The sequence below is a fragment of the Dasypus novemcinctus genome, chromosome 1 (assembly GCF_030445035.2).
Source record: "Dasypus novemcinctus isolate mDasNov1 chromosome 1, mDasNov1.1.hap2, whole genome shotgun sequence".
Taxonomy (NCBI): domain Eukaryota; kingdom Metazoa; phylum Chordata; class Mammalia; order Cingulata; family Dasypodidae; genus Dasypus; species Dasypus novemcinctus.
In genome coordinates, this window is record NC_080673.1 from 14,194,796 (window position 1) to 14,211,042 (window position 16,247).

General features: G+C 35.8%; 1 pseudogene; it reads left to right on the plus strand.

Annotated features, from left to right (window-relative positions):
- The window catches only part of LOC101429872 (nicotinamide phosphoribosyltransferase pseudogene), a 38,432-nt pseudogene extending 24,368 nt beyond the window's left edge, over positions 1-14,064 (plus strand).
- The last annotated feature ends 2,183 nt before the right edge of the window (positions 14,065-16,247 follow it).

Below are 16,247 nucleotides of genomic sequence, written 5' to 3' on the forward strand. Positions count from 1 at the left end.
TCCTGTCCCTCCAGTCCTCCTCCATTAGCTCTGCTTTAAGTTTGTTCTCCTGGGGCCTTATTTTCTGGTATTATTTTTGCGTTTGGGTTCCCAGCTACCATCTTAAATGGCTTTATTTAGGTTTGAGTACTTGTGTGTGTTTGAGTGTCTCTGTGAGTGCTGCATATGCATGTGTGTGTGCTTTGACTTCCACGGTTAATTTTGAACATCTTGAGGGGAGAGAAGAAATATCATTCTCTCTCAACTCCAAAACCCTATCAATTCTACACACTTTATAATCCATTGACACTGCATGCTATCCACCCCCTGTGTTGTCAATACATTTTAAATTTCATGGTCCAATGTTGCAATTATTTACTTGCATACTCACTGAGTTCACTTGCTCCTCACTCTGTAAGAGGTTCTATCTAAAAATCCTTACCCCTATGTGAGATCAACTATCTATAGTCTATATTCTGCAGATGCAGATATATGTTGGGGAAAACCTAAGATGCCTTAGATGGATATCTTCATCATTTCACAACAAACAACTCAAAGGGGCTCTTAGTCCTGTCTAGCAAATTTACTCCAGCCCCACTGGCCTCTTGGCAGCTCCACAGTTCACCAGTATGTTCCTTCATCAGGCATCAGCCCACCTCTGAGTAGGTCTAAGATGCCCTTCTTTCAGGTAGCCGCATGGCTCTCACTTCACTTTGCTAAAAGGCCATCTTTACAAATAGTTCTTTTCTTACAAACATACTTCAAAGTATACCCTTCAACTCTTTTATCAGCCATAGGCCACTTTACTGATTTATTTTTCCATTTCACATTCTATTTGTTAACCTATTGATTCCCTGCTGCTTTTCTGTAGCCCCTCTAGAAGGTCAGTTCCAGAAATCAGAACGTTTTGTCTGTTTTATTCACTGCAATATGTTGAGTACTGAGAATAGTGGTGCTGTCTCAGTTAGACAATCACCTAATTGATGATTGAAAAGTAAGTGAATAAACCATACTTTAATCTTTGAGTCCTGAATTCCTGAAATGTTCCTGGCTCTATTTTAGAAATACAATTTTTTTTTTAAAAATTAAGAATATTATGTTGCATTTTTTGCCTTTATGAATATGATTGTTATGCTTATTTTGTCTACTACTTTCTATATTGAATGATGTCATTTTTCCTCAAAGTTCATACTTTCTAGATAATTTTAAAGTCATGTAATTACAGGTGTTAATTTCATGATATCCATTACCCTGAATGTTTTCCTTAATGAAATTTCATTTTTCTCCTTTAAATTTATTTTTTTTAGAATACTCTTAAGTGGTATTATAAATATAAACTCACCTGAGCAAATTCAAAAAGCAATAATAAGTTTCTTTGTTTAGTTGGAAGGGGCATTTAAATTTTGATTGATATTCTTACTATACTGGGTTCATCTGAGTAGTTTTTCATGTCTACTTATTATGAAACTTAAAAATATCCTTTGCAATGTGGTGGGATATGCCATGTGATATGTACATGTTAAAAATGTCTTTTTTTCCTAATAGCATCATCCGATTTATACTTTAGCTAAGTTTGTACATGCATTTTATAAGAAATCTTTACTTTGTAGTGGCAAACCTTGTATTTTAGTCAGGTTTTCCAAGATATAATATATACTGATATTATATGATATGATATTAAATTATGTTATATATAAATGTTAAGATATTTATTATTGGAATTATCTCAGGTGACTGTGGAATTTGGCATGCCTGAATTCCGTAGGGCATGTTCCAAGTTGCAACCTTCATGATTTTGACATTGAATTTCCCAGAAGTTTGCTATTTGGAGCAGAGATAGAAATTCCTTCTGGCTGAAATCATCAGTTATTCTTTTAAGGCTTCAAACAGTAGAGTAAGATGGAGACTTCTCATTGTTGAAGACAGTCTCTTTCATTGATTAAAGATGTAATTACACAGGGATACACTCTAGTGATTATTTATATCCAGAAAATACCCTCAATTGACAATCAGGCCCATACTTACATGATTAAGTGAACAAACACCATAACTTAACCTAGTTGCCACATGAAATTCACCATCATGTCTTGTTTTATCCTTAAGTATTTTAATAAGCTTATTTATCTTTAGTGAGTTGAGAACCAAGTCATAATACTACTACATGGTAGAAAAAAAAACAAAAAAACAAACAATTGGGTATAGTGGAAAGGACAGAATTATGGAAGTAAATAATGGCCATAAAAAAAAAGAAAAAAATGTGATTTTCTCAAAATTACTTAATACTTCACATTTTTTAGAATCATTATTGTCATTAGTGAATTTAAGGATTATCAGCATATTTCTATAATCAGTACATTATTTCTTACTTAAAATGTCCCATAATTTTGATATAATTTACTCTTTAGAGCTAAGTAAAAAAGAAATGATTATTATATATGAACATACATAATCATTAGTTAAAAAGGTTTAAAAACAATGCAAGCCATTGGTGGTAGGGTGAGATGTTATATAAGTTTGTTTGATGTTATATATGTTTGTTTTGTAAGTTCACAAGTATTATACATTTACTGTTTATGTATGTTTATATATCAGTGATATATTTCAATAAATTAAAAAAAGGAAATGATTATTATAAAACTGATAAACATGTTACTGAGGAGACATAGGAAACACAAAGACTCCTATTACCTATTTTATAGTCTTAAAACAAATGATGAAAATCTGTGTGAACAAACTGAATTCATCCTGCAAAAAATGTTGAAAAATTCAAGGGAAAGAGTAAGAATTTATAATAGTTCACCAATCTTTTAGGAAAGAGACATAGGAGTCAGTGATTGTATTACGGTGCTAAAATGTTTAACTTGATTTGTTGCGAAATTCAACTAATTTATTTCAGTTCCATTCAGTTTTCTGGGATTAAAAAATTATATGATTGTGGGTTTTCCCTAGTCACATTTAGTTATGCAGGTGTGACTGGACATGTTGGGAATTGTATTTAACTCTAAATTGTCTTACAGATGTATTCAATTTCTTTACTTTATGACAATAATTATCATGTTGCTCCTAATATGTTTAAGAATATGTACTTTCAATTCAATATTGGCTGATTTCCTCAAATCTAACTTTTACATCTCTATATTTTTGCATATCTTGTCTGTTTTTAATAGCTCTATATCTACAATGGAATTCTTCAATAGTTTTCTGAGCTATGCCATCTCATTTTCAGTTGTTTTATTCATTTGTGATTCTTTTATCACTTCATTATGCTCATGTTTCAGCAAATCTACACTTTAAGTATGCTTTACTACACAGATGAATGCCTTCTAAACATTTCTCTTTTTTCAAGGAACAATTTCTCCTCATTCCAGAAGTGTTTAGGAATCTGTTATTACTTGGGAACCTTTTGTTTAAGAAAATGTTAAGAAGAGGGTCCATGAGCTGCACATCATGGAGCTTGCATTTACTCACTTTCTCAGTGTAGTTTTTCATCACCTCTGCTGATATTATCTCCCTCTTATACACGGCAGGAGGTCAGTCTTCTAGCAATGAAAGCACATAAGATATCTTCTTTTGGAGATTTAACATTTCTTTCCTTTCAACTGTACAGGAGATTTGGTTGAAGAATTGACTATTTTCTACACATGAAACTCCTGCTTCTGTTAAAATATCAATTGTGATATGTATCATGACTTTGCATTCACATCTCATCTTCCCTACACTCCCAGGCCCTGTTCTTTTAAATAGAAGAATGCTGATTTGATCACTTATGATGGACCTTTCTTTGGTCATTTCTGATTTCTCTTTTATAATTTTTAAGAATCATGTCCACTTATAACAGTCTCCTTTGATTTGGTTAAAATTCCAGTGTGTTCGTGACTTTTTTTAGATAACCGCTTGTTTCATTGAATGTTTCTTTTAATTTCCTTGTTTCAGTTATCTTTTGCTACATTAAAAAATAAAAGAAACCCTTGGATCTGAGTCATTTAAAATACCTCCATCATTTATTTTCCTCCTGAATATAACTCTGGGGAGGGCTCAGCAGGGACAGATTCTCTCTCCTGCCCCAGGTGACAGTAAGAACAGTACGGAAGAAGGGGTTAAGAATAATTTGAAGGACACTCTCATATGCAGTATCTGAACTGGGAAAACACACACTGGAACACTGTGGGCTACTCAAGCCCTTCCATCTCTGTCTAGCCTCATGATTTTTACCAGCAGGCAAGAACGAAAATGTCCAATTCTTACCTATCAGCACAGGGCTCCCAATAGCCACAAATGATTGCACAGAGAAAAATAGCTTGTGGAATCTGTATTATCTTTTATGGCCTAAGCTAGGAAGTCATGCTGTGTCATTTCACTTGGATTTCTTGCATTAGAAGCAAGTTCCAATGCTTACCCCTATTCAAGGACAACAAATAGACCCTCCCTCTCCATGAAGTGGTATCAGTAGCCCATTTTAGGAAGAATGTGTGAGTGTAGGGGTAATATATATTTACTTCAGCCATCTTTGTAAAATACAGTCATGGAGTGTTTGATTTTCTTTAGAAATCCATTTACTTCACTTCCTTCCCAGCGTCCTTTGTATTTTCTAATGAATAGAGGGCAATCTTTTATCCAGAGATCCTCTAATTTTTCTAATAATTTTAATATGAAACAATCATGGAATTGTAGTTGCAGAGGTGATTTGGTCAGATCTTAGAAAAGTAGGTATTGAAATCAAAATAGGAAATCAATATTGAAGACCAGTTTTCAAACATAATCCCAGGTGAGTACTGTAAGTCAATGAGTGCAAACAATATTCACAAAGGAAATGGACTCTGAAGACATAAACGTCATGAAGACTTGAAAGTATCCCCACTCACCGATAGCATGGAGAAGAAAGTTAGCCAACCAATCAACAAACAGTCCAAAGTGTATAATCAGGACCTGTTGAAGAGAAAAAAGGAATGGATTTGTGGGCAAAAGAAATGGAATTCACCTTACGCTCTCAGGAAGCTAGAGTCCTGTCTATTTTGTGGGGGAGTATGTATTCTGGGAGGCTGCTGACCATAGGTCTTCCTGAAATGAAATCTGTTACTTGGAAAGAGGTCACATTTCATAAAGTGAACACAAATCATGGAATCATTGGTGGGATATGAGGAAAGGCTATAAGGGAAGTTCTGACTCACCTAGAGAAAAGGGAATTCCCAAAGGCCTCTTTGTAAAAGATACTTTATGTTCTCTGGAAAGATATTTTATGTTCTCTGGAAAGATAGGAAATCAAAAATTTTGGAGGTTTCCAAATTATTCTGTAGTAGACACTAAAGAGAAAAAGAGTGTGAGTAAATGCATGTGTGGGATTGCTCTTAATACAAGGCCTCTGAAGGAAGGAGCTGAATCATAACAGGGATCTCTAACGTCTTCTCTGGTGGACCTATTTCTGCTTATAGTGCATCTGTGAAACCACCAGAAATTAAGCAGCTGAAGAGACCACAGTGGTGGGTATGTTAGGAAAGATAAGCTTGTGTAACAAAGAGGAAGTAATCATCTCCACAATACTTAATCCACAAATATTATGAAACTTTAGCTAGAATAAATATAGTTCAAAATCATTTACCCAGCCCCCCTCCCCATTTCCATGCTTGTTTTAAGGAAACACTGAGTAACTGAATTGAAATATTTTTAAATAAATTTCTAATGGGCATGCGTAAGTTTGAGTGTCTGGCATATATCACTCTCCTTTTTGCTTGTCCTCAGGCAAATGGGACACAGGGCTATAAGTTCTACTACTGAACTCATAGATGACTGATATTCCTCACGTCTGTTCCCTGACTAATGGATGGGCATGAGAGCTCAGTCCATGAATAAGATGATTGTGACCTAAATTTTGAGTCTTGAACATGGACCATAAGAGCAGAGGGAACATTATAAATCGTTTAGAGTGACGGAGGTGGGGTTGTGTGTTCAGGATTGTGCATTAGTTGTATATTTGAAATACATATATATGTATGTACATACTATAAATTCAACTTTAAAAGAGAGAGCAGGTCATGCTATGTCATAGATACAGATATAAATGTGAAAAATGGCTAAAAAGAAGAGCAGAGATTCAAAATTCTGCTTGATATGATCGAGCTGGTTTCCCTCAATGGGACCTGTAATTTGACTCTCCCATATGTTTATTACATTGTACTAGCTTCTGCTGGACTTAAATCAATGAACACATGTGTAAAATAGGGTGGTTTCTATGGAAAGACATCTGACAAAACAAATCAATTTCCTAATTAAATTAAATTAAATATGTAGTTATTTAGGAAGAATTGTTGAATTTGTGAAGAATTCATAAATTTACTCTGCTGCATTCCATAAATGAAATCACAGCAAGAAACAGGCATGGCAACATATAAAAATGATGGGAAAGCTTATGGAATTTAATTTTTATAATGAAATTACTTTTAGTCAAGAAAAAAGCCTGGGCAGTGACCTCTTTCTGTGTGATAAATGTGCATTTGGCCAATTGTAATACTTTACATGTCCTAATAAGAATAATTGGGATATTTTATTATGGATAATCTTAAATAAAAAATTTTAAAAGTCTAAAAATAGGTTTTTTTAATGACTTCCATAGTTTCTCTCAATGAACTAAAGAGTTTTAGTCTGTGTTGTAAGGACACAACTAACATTTGAAAAGTTTATCTGATATGGAATACTTAGTCCTTGTCAGAAATTGAAGAATATGTTACAACAAAATTGGCTGTCAACTCCTGAACTTTCTGTCTTTTTTTTTTAACAACAGAAAAGTTCAGTAAATCTATAACAAAATTTTTAGAAATGTTTATAATGTTTTGTGATGTTGGTCCTAGTTGTGCTGATATTTTGTTCAGGGTGAATACTGAGTATGAAGTAATCTATTTAGTAGTACACGCTATTCACTATTCTGGGAAGAGGAGTAGGTGTACTTAGTATAATAAACTGTGGTAATTTTCAGTTTCATATATGAAATCATCTGAACGTTTCAATATATTTTTGTCATTGCATATATCCCTTTTATTAAAGAAATTCATTAGTTTGAATATTACTATACTTAACATTTCTGAGCTCTGATTTTCTAAAGCTTATTGGCTAATTAAAAATACTCTGCCTAAGCTCTATGTCTTACATATAGGATTATGGAAAACAGTCAGTAAAATATCAGTGTGAACCAAGAGTTCCATGTTAGTGATCAAATATTTTTAAAGGAAAAGGAGATTAGAAATGAGCTGCAAACAAGAAGGCAAATGGATGTCTCAAAGAATTTTCTGCTACTTTCCAGGGAGATATAATTTCTACTACTTAATAGATCCCACCAGTTTTATAATAAGATAATAAATTCATTTGGCATAAACACTCAATTTCTCTCTTTTTCTCTCTCACACCCCTTCCCTCTCCCCCCCTCACCGCCCCGGTCTCATACACACACACACACACATCTACACATGCACACACAAAGGTGGAGGTTAGTGTGGAGAAGGAAAGGAAAGCATTACGATATGTGTATGAGCTTCAAAATCTGCTTGGTCAGGAAATAAAAAGCCCATTCGTGTTGAGTGAGGGTTTCTTTGAAAGGTAAAGACTTTATGGAGAAATGAATAAAAACTTGTTTCGTTGCGGTGGTGTTCTTTGATTCATGCCTTCTAAATCCAAAGGTTAAGTTGACGAGTCACTTATTACCATGCACTAAATTACATTCTAACAAGTGCCAATGTTATTTCAGAGTGACTAAATAGGTCCTTTCCCTTTTTATCCAATTGAATATCTCTCTCACATATTAGCTCTGTTAGTTTTCGTAAACTTCTAGGAAAGAAGTAAAATAGATAGGATTATTTTTTTTTTACCATGGAAGAAAGAGAGACACTGACATTTGAAGACACATGGTAGTGAAGCTGACCCTAGGACCAGGTCACTTGGGCTCCACTTGACACTGCCTGTAAGATTAAGCACATTTTTAGCTACCTGATTTACCTGAAAAGCAGAAAAATTCAGTGCTACCAAGAGATGAAGTTATACACATGGGGTCAGCATTTAAAGAAATAAGATGACACTGCCAAGTTCAAGGCATGAAGAATCAACAATAAAAATAGAAAGCGAAGAAGCTACCAAGCTCCACAAAATCTCAGCTCCATTTCTGTTACAGTCTTTCAAAGATTTCTGCATGAAAATAGGTAGCTTCCAGGGCCTTCAGAGGTTTCCTGAAGTTTAATCCAGTGGTGTGATGGTACTTCTCTGTTAACCTCAATGAAAACTTGACAATGAGTAATGAAAAGACATGTCGTTAACATTACCACTGAATTTTGGGATAGATATGCCAGTAATTGTGACAGAGTGAGAGCTGGAAAATGGGCTTATTGAATTTCTTCACTTAAGCAGCTTTGAAAATTCTAAAACTTGTGATTGTTTTAGAATTCTGCTGGTTTTCTATTAATCTAATCTCAGAAGTTTATCCTTTGCACTTAGTTCCCTGGTATTAGCCAGACTTTCTCAGGTTTGCTTACCAGAATAATGTAACATCTCAACGCAAAACGAAACAGAGTGGTGTAAATCTGTAGCTTTTCCCAGAAACTAAAAGTTTGCTATCCTTGAGCGACTGTCTGAGAAAGGAGCCAGGAAGGCCTTGTACCTGCTAAACCTAGATTTATTAGCCACTGAAATCAAGGACAGGGTGGATGTACTTGAGACAACACAGGTCTAATAAAGTGCATGTATCCTCCTCACAAGACCACTAGCATTTACCTTTAAACTGCTTTGGGGAAGATTCCCCCAGTTTCTTGCCTGTACACTCGCAATAAATAACCTTCTCACTAAAAGATATGTTTGTCCTTTGTAGCGCAGGATTGGGCGTGCCTGTCTATTAGAAGTAGCCGTCCTTATGGTAACAAGAGCAATATTAAATTATTTAGTCCCAAATGAGGACAGTGTTGGAATTTTCTTCAATGAAAAGAATCTTTTAATAGACTGTATTTCATTAATAAAAGCAAAATACTTTTGCTTTTAAAGTAAATATTTTTACTTTATATTCTAACTTCTTCAATGAAATATTTTTTACTTTAGTTACATACTGGTATTAAGTGTTAAATTGTCACTTCAAAAAGACATATTCAAGACCAAACCCCTTGTGAATGTGACCTTATTTGCAAAGAGTGTTTTTGAAGATGTAATTTATTATAATGAGGCCAAACCAGGTAATGGTGGACCTTGAACCAATATAACTAGGTTCCTTTTAAGTAAGGGTGAATTGGACACATAGCCCATAGGATCAAAGATAGTTTATAAAACTGCACTTTACACATATAACAATATTTCAACTGGATTAGTAAGAGAATAAATTTTTTTCTTTTAATACAGGGATTCAGGGATTTACCTGGTCAGGAGAGAACTTTTCCATGTTTCTTCAGAAATAAAACTACTCATATAAAAGTGGTGATACATGAATTAGAGAAATCACTCTATTATAAAATTTTCTCAAAAATATCTTCCATTATTCATCTTATTTATATGTTATATATTATGTAATTATTGTTTGGTTTTGAGCCCCTTTACTTTTTTTGATAAATGTTGCATAAAAACATTTATCAATGCATCTTCTCCAAATTAGATGTACTTAATTTTACCAACATCATTAAGATTATTTGTATCTTTTTTTGTTAATAGACCATTGGACCTAACCATTGTGTTGATTGTGACTCATTAACAGTTGAAAAATTTAAAACCAGATCAACCTTGAAATATCTCTGCCCCTCCTATCTTTCATCCATAAAATGGGAAAAAGATAACACTCACTTTGCAGAACTGTTCTGAAACATAGGATCCTTTGCAGCAAAATATTTGGAAATTGAATATATTATTAATGCTGATCAATTTTCAGCAATTATTGTTTTAAATGTGCAAGTCCAACTTTTTCCTTTCTTCTTAATTTAAATTTAGTCTAAGTACATATAATATTTCTGAGTCTGAAGTCAAATATCAATTATATTTCATATGTATTATTTTTGCAACATGAATTTAATGAGACCTAGTTTTATAGACATCATTTCAAGTTGGTCCTTCTATGGCATACACAAACAAAAAAAAATCTTATAAATTTAGCAACAATACCTACAAAAATTTTTAAAAATTCATAAACGCACAGTAAAGTAAACACATTGATTTGACTGATGAAATGTGTGCAGATGAAACACAAACTGTAAACATAACCGCAAAGAGCATGCGGGAGGGGTTTGGCATGGATTTTTGCTTCGTTTAGAAAGACAAAATGACTACTGAAAAATGAGCAGTCAGATATCATTAGGAAAGTGTTAGAAGAAGCCTTCTGGGTAAAAGGAATGTTTAACATACAAAGAGGATAGTTAAAGGATTGCTAAGGCTCTCTTAGTGGTTATTAGCTGTGAAGCTAGATAGTAATGAAGCTAGAAGACTTGGTCTGAAGCATGTTTAATTTCCTAAGCACAGTGGGGAAGAAACTTTCCAAGCAGGGTTTAGAATAACAAAATGACTTTTAAGGATTTTTAGTTATACAGAAATTTCTAGGTGCTGATTGTTGAAAATGGAGGGAAGATCATCAGCAAAATTGTAGAATAAACAATGCATGAAGCAAGCACTTTCTTCTTGGTATGTTTTCCAGGAAATTGCTTATGAAGGGGCAGAAAAGCAAGACTTAGTAAATGGTAATCACACAGGGTGAACTAAGTCTGACCTTTAGTTATTGACCCTGTACACATGATATATCTACTCCATCTTTGCTCTTTTCACATAGTGTGTGGAGAACAAAATTGACTGGATCCCTTAAATGAGAGCAATTCTAAAAGTGAACAACTTACAGGTAATAACCTATTTTGAAGAGTCTAACTATTGGAGTCCTTTATAAATGAATGAGCTGCCCAGCGCGAAAGGAAGTGCAGCCTGCCCAGGAATGGTGCCCCACACACGGAGAGCTGACACAGCAAGATGACGCAACAAAAAAGAAACACAGATTCCCGTGCCACTGACAACGACAGAAGAGGACAAAAAAGAACATCTTATCCAGCTGAAGCTATTGGTATTTTTTTCTATTATGTTTATATTGGGTTGTATTTATATAGTTCTTATAAAATTAAAATGTGTTAACATTTCTGGATTAAAGCAGGAAAATTGCTTCTTGCCAATGGCAATAAGGTGATCAAACCTGCAAAGCTTATCTCCCCTGAAGATAGGCATAGGTCTTTTAATAAGAAGTAATAAAAGAGAGATAAAATCACTTGTCCGGGAAATGGGCTTGGCCCAGTGGTTAGGGCATCGGTCTACCACATGGGAGGTCCGCGGTTCAAACCCCGGGCCTCCTTGACCAGTGTGGAGCTGGCCCACGTGCAGTGCTGATGCACGCAAGGAGTGCCGCGCCACGCAGGGGTGTCCCCCCCCCCCCCCCCCCCCCCCGCGTAGGGGAGCCCCATGCGCAAGGAGTGCACCCTCGTAAGGAGAGCCGCCAAGCGTGGAAAGAAAGTGCAGCCTGCCCAGGAAAGGCACCGCCCACACTTCCCGTGCCGCTGACGACGACAGAAGCGGACAAAGAAACAAGATGCAGCAAATAGATACGGAGAACAGACAACCCGGGGAAGGGGCATTAAATAAATCTTTAAAAAAAAAAATCACTTGTCCATTTGCACTGTAGACGCATACCATAACACCCTCTAGTATCTGACAGAAGCAGAGTCCCCTCTTCTTTTGTCTCCATGTCTTCTTTCCTGTCTCCCTAACAGGGCTGCATATGGGATACATGGGTTAGGAGTGATGGTGAATTTCACTCCTTTCCTCATCAAACAGTTCATCATTTGATGAGCCTGAAATCTGACACATTCAACTTAGAGAAAATATCAAGTTATACTACTTTATACCTTTTTCTCATTCATGGCTTATGAAGTATTGCAGGGATTTGTCTGGCATGCAAGTCAAATTGGTGATATTTTTAAAGACAATTCAACACTCAAGTTCAGAAAAATGTTTTTCTTCTGTCAATATTTTATAGATGTCTTTACATTTTACCTTTAAAATTTTTTTCTGTACCTACTCTACATGAATACATTTTAATTGTTTTATGATAGCAGTCTAATACAGAGCTAAATGAAATAAATTGCAAAGTACTTTCAATTAATAAGCGATTATTAATCTGACATATTTAGTGGGAATTTTCAGGTAAAGGCAGATTAAAAATACTTTAGCAAAAATATATTTTATAAAGGAGCTTAATAATAACACCATATTTAAACCCACACGATTATCACTGCAAATGTATATAACCTACTCAAAATAGAGATGAACTCCATTTTCACAGATATTCTTAATTCAGACTTTTTAAATTCATTTTTCTATTATTCTTACAGGAGGTTTAGACCCCATAAATGTAACAACAAATAAAATACATGCCGTGGGGCGGCGTCACGGCTCGCGGACCTCCTTCCCCGGGCCCTCCTCGCTGCTCCGTTTCCCCCCTCTCCCCACCTGCTCCCACCAGGCGTGATGGGGTCCACAGAGCCGGGGAGGCCTGCTTTCTCCTTCCCTGCAGCTGCTCCGTGGAGCCGGCAGCGCGGCTCCCCACTCCGCCTGCGATGAATGCTGCGCAGAAGCCTAGTTCAACATCCTTCTGGATTCCTACCAGGTTACTCACTATACGCAGTATCCCCCCAGCACAAGCAAAGTTTATTCTTACTTTGAATGCTGTGAAAAGGAGACTGAAAACTCCAAAGAAAGGATGGTGAAATACGAGGAAACAGTATTTTATGGGTTGCAGTGCATTCTTAGTAAGGACTTAAAAGGTCAAGTAGGGACCAAAGAGAAAATCCAGGAAGCTAAAGAGGTCGACAAAGAGCATTTCCAAGATGATGTCTTGAATGAAAAAGGGTGGAACTACATTCTTGAGAAGGGTGATGGGCATCTTCTAACAGAAGTAGAAGCTGTTCCTGGGGGCTCTGTCGTTCCGAAAGGAAACGTTCTCTTCACAGTGGAAAACACAGATCCGGAGTGTTACTGGTTTACAACTTGGGTTGAGACTAATTCTTTTTCCGTCCTGGTATCCAGTCACAGTGGCCACGAATTCCAGAGAGCAGAAGAAAATATTGGCCAAATATTTGTTAGAAACTTCTGGCAGCTTAGATGGTCTGGAATACAAGTTACTTGATTTGGGCTCCAGAGGGCTCTCTTCAGGAGAGACTGCTGGCCTAGGAGCATCTGCTCATTTGGTTAACCTCAGAGGAACAGATATGGTAGCAGGAATTACTTTAATTAAAAAATATTGTTGAACAAAAGAGCCTGTCCCTGGCTATTCTGTTCCAGCAGCAGAACACAGTACTATAATGGCTTGGGGGAAAGACCATGAAAAAGATGCTTTTGAACATATAGTAACGCAGTTTTCATCAGTGCCTGTATTGGCTGTCAGCGAAAGCTATGACGTTTATAACGTATGTGAGAAAATTTGGGATGAAGACCTAAGACCTTTAATAGTATCAAGAAGTACAGAAGCACCTCTGATGATCAGACCTGATTCTGGAAATTCTCTTGACACTCTATTAAAGGTTTTAGATATTTTAAGTAAGAAGTTCCTGGATACTGAGAACTCAAAGGGCTACAAATTGCTGCCACCTTATCTTAGAGCTATTCAAAGGAATGGAGTAGATATTAATACCTTACAAGAGATTGTAGAAGGCATGAAGCAAAAAAAATGGAGTATTGAAAATGTTTCCTTCAGTTCTGGTGGAGCTTTGCTACAGATGTTAACAAGAGATATCTTGAATTGTTCCTACAAGTGTAGTTACGCCGTAACCAACAGCCTTGCAGTTAATGTCTTCAAGGATCCAGTTGCTGATCCCAACAAAAGGTCCTGAAAAGGCCGATTATCTTTACGTAGGACACGAGCTGGAAATCTCGTTACACTTGAGGAAGGAAAAGGAGATCTTGAGGAAGGAAAAGGAGATCTTGAGGAATATGGTCATGATCTTCTACATACTGTCTTCAAGAAAGGAGAGTTGACAAAAAAGCTATTCATTTGATGAAGTAAGAAAAAATGCAAACCTGAATATCGAACTGGAAGCAGCACCTCATTAGGCATTGTTTTATGATTGAGTGTGTGTGTATACATAGATCAAGTTTATTGTACAAATGTGTAGGGTTTGTGTTTTAAGATACATTATAGCCAAATTTTTCATTGGTTTATGGACATACTGCCCCTTTTTTCCTTTTTTTATTAAGTGATCATTATCTAGAAGACTTAACCTTGTAGAAGATAAATGCTAAAGTAAGCTTTTTAGGGCCCTTTGCCACCAGAGATTCAATATGGTATTGATCTTTTCACAAATAACAGAACCAAGAAACTTTTTTATATAACTAAATATCACATAAAACAGATCTGCATAAAATGATCATGATTGCTTTTTGTTTATATTTAACTTGTATTTTTGTACAAACAATATTGTAAGATATATTTAAAGTGTCTATGATTTAGCAGTCTTTCTAACTTTTCATGATTTTTATGAGCACAGACTTTCAAGAAAATACTTGAAAATAAATTACATTGCCTTTTGTCCATTAATCAGCAAATGAAATATGGCCTTAAAGTTATTTGTGTTATTGTACAGTTTGAAAATTATGTCAGGACATACCCTGTAGAATTACTAACCTCACTGCTCCTTGTAGCATATGTAATTATTGTTCTACATTAAGAAAATAATGGTTCTTACTGGAATGTTTAGGCACTGTACAGTGATTATATACCTTGGTCATTGTATGTGTACCAGTGAAATGCCAAATTTGAAATGTCTGCACTGCAATTTTATATGTCATATATTGCCTGTGGCTCTAATATGCACCTCAAGATTTTAAGATAATGTTTTTAGAGAGTTTCTGCTTCCACTGTAGAATCTATATGTAAATGTAAAGTATTTACAATAGTGGAAGTGGCATATTTTAAAGTAATTACACTTTATGAATTTATTTTTCATATTCCGTAGTTATGATTTAAATGAATTACTTGAGTGTGTAACAAGTGTACTTATTTTAAATGTTTTGATTCTGTTATATATTTCATTAAGTTTCTAAAATATTAAATTGAATATTAAATTGTAAAAGAAAAAATATATATATAGATAGGGACTCCCCGCCCCACACACGCACCACACCCTCCCCCCACCAACATCTTTCATCACTGTGGAACATTTGTTAAAATTGATGAAAACATAGTGAAACACAACTACTAAACATGGTCTATAGTTTACATTATGTTTTACATTTTGTACCACACAATTTTATAGTGTTTGACAAGATGTATACTAGCTTGAATCTGTCATTGCAATAACATGCAGAATGATTCCAGTGTCTCAAAAACACCCCATGTTATACCTCTTCTTCCCTCTCCCTCTCTCAGAACCTCTGGTGAGCACTGTCTTTGTATCAATGTTACAAGTTCTTCCATTGCTAGAATAGTAATAAGTCTACTTTAGTCCATAGCTGCATTCCCCCCTTATATTTGTTCATTTCTCTATCTTAAGGACTTTGGGATGGGGATGGTGATGCCCATTTTGCTTCCAAGTGAGTGGGGGCTTCGATCCCATGGAACAGATGAATGGAATTGTGTTTCTTGCAGTCGCAGATACTCTCTGCTTGTTGGGATGAATGCTGCCCATCATCATCCTGTATTTAGTTGACCTGGGTGAATCTGATGAATTGATGAGTAAGTATTGGCTGCAACTCTGAGGTTCAGGGATCACCCAACATATGAGCAGCTGGAAGATTAAGTCCCTGGGACACATATTTAATGAGCATAGTGCTAATTATAGGTTCAAATAAATGGGGCAGAAGAACCATGTGTAGGAAAAGTATAAATGAATCTAACTCTGATACATTGGGGAAGATGGGTTACCATATATTCCAAGGTAAGGCCCACTGACAGGAGGCTTCCAGCTTCCTGAGTTTATCTGTCCTGCCTACAGTGTCTAGATTTCTCTAGAGCCCCCAGGAGCACTCCTACTTGAAGCACTGTTTACTGTGGCAGACAGTGAGAACCTTGTGAGATATGCATAAGCTTTTCCTCTGTAAAGACCTCCCAACTCACTTTGAAATCTGGTGCAGGGGGTTGGTGGTGGCGATGTATGGGAGAAAAGGTGCAATCGGAACTTTCTTCTGTGGAATGTGAATGTGTTCACCTTGGCATGGGGTACTATCTCAGAGGGTGTAGACCCAACACGATAAAAAAGGAAATATCAAATTCCCACCCTGGAGTCTCAAATAGAGGG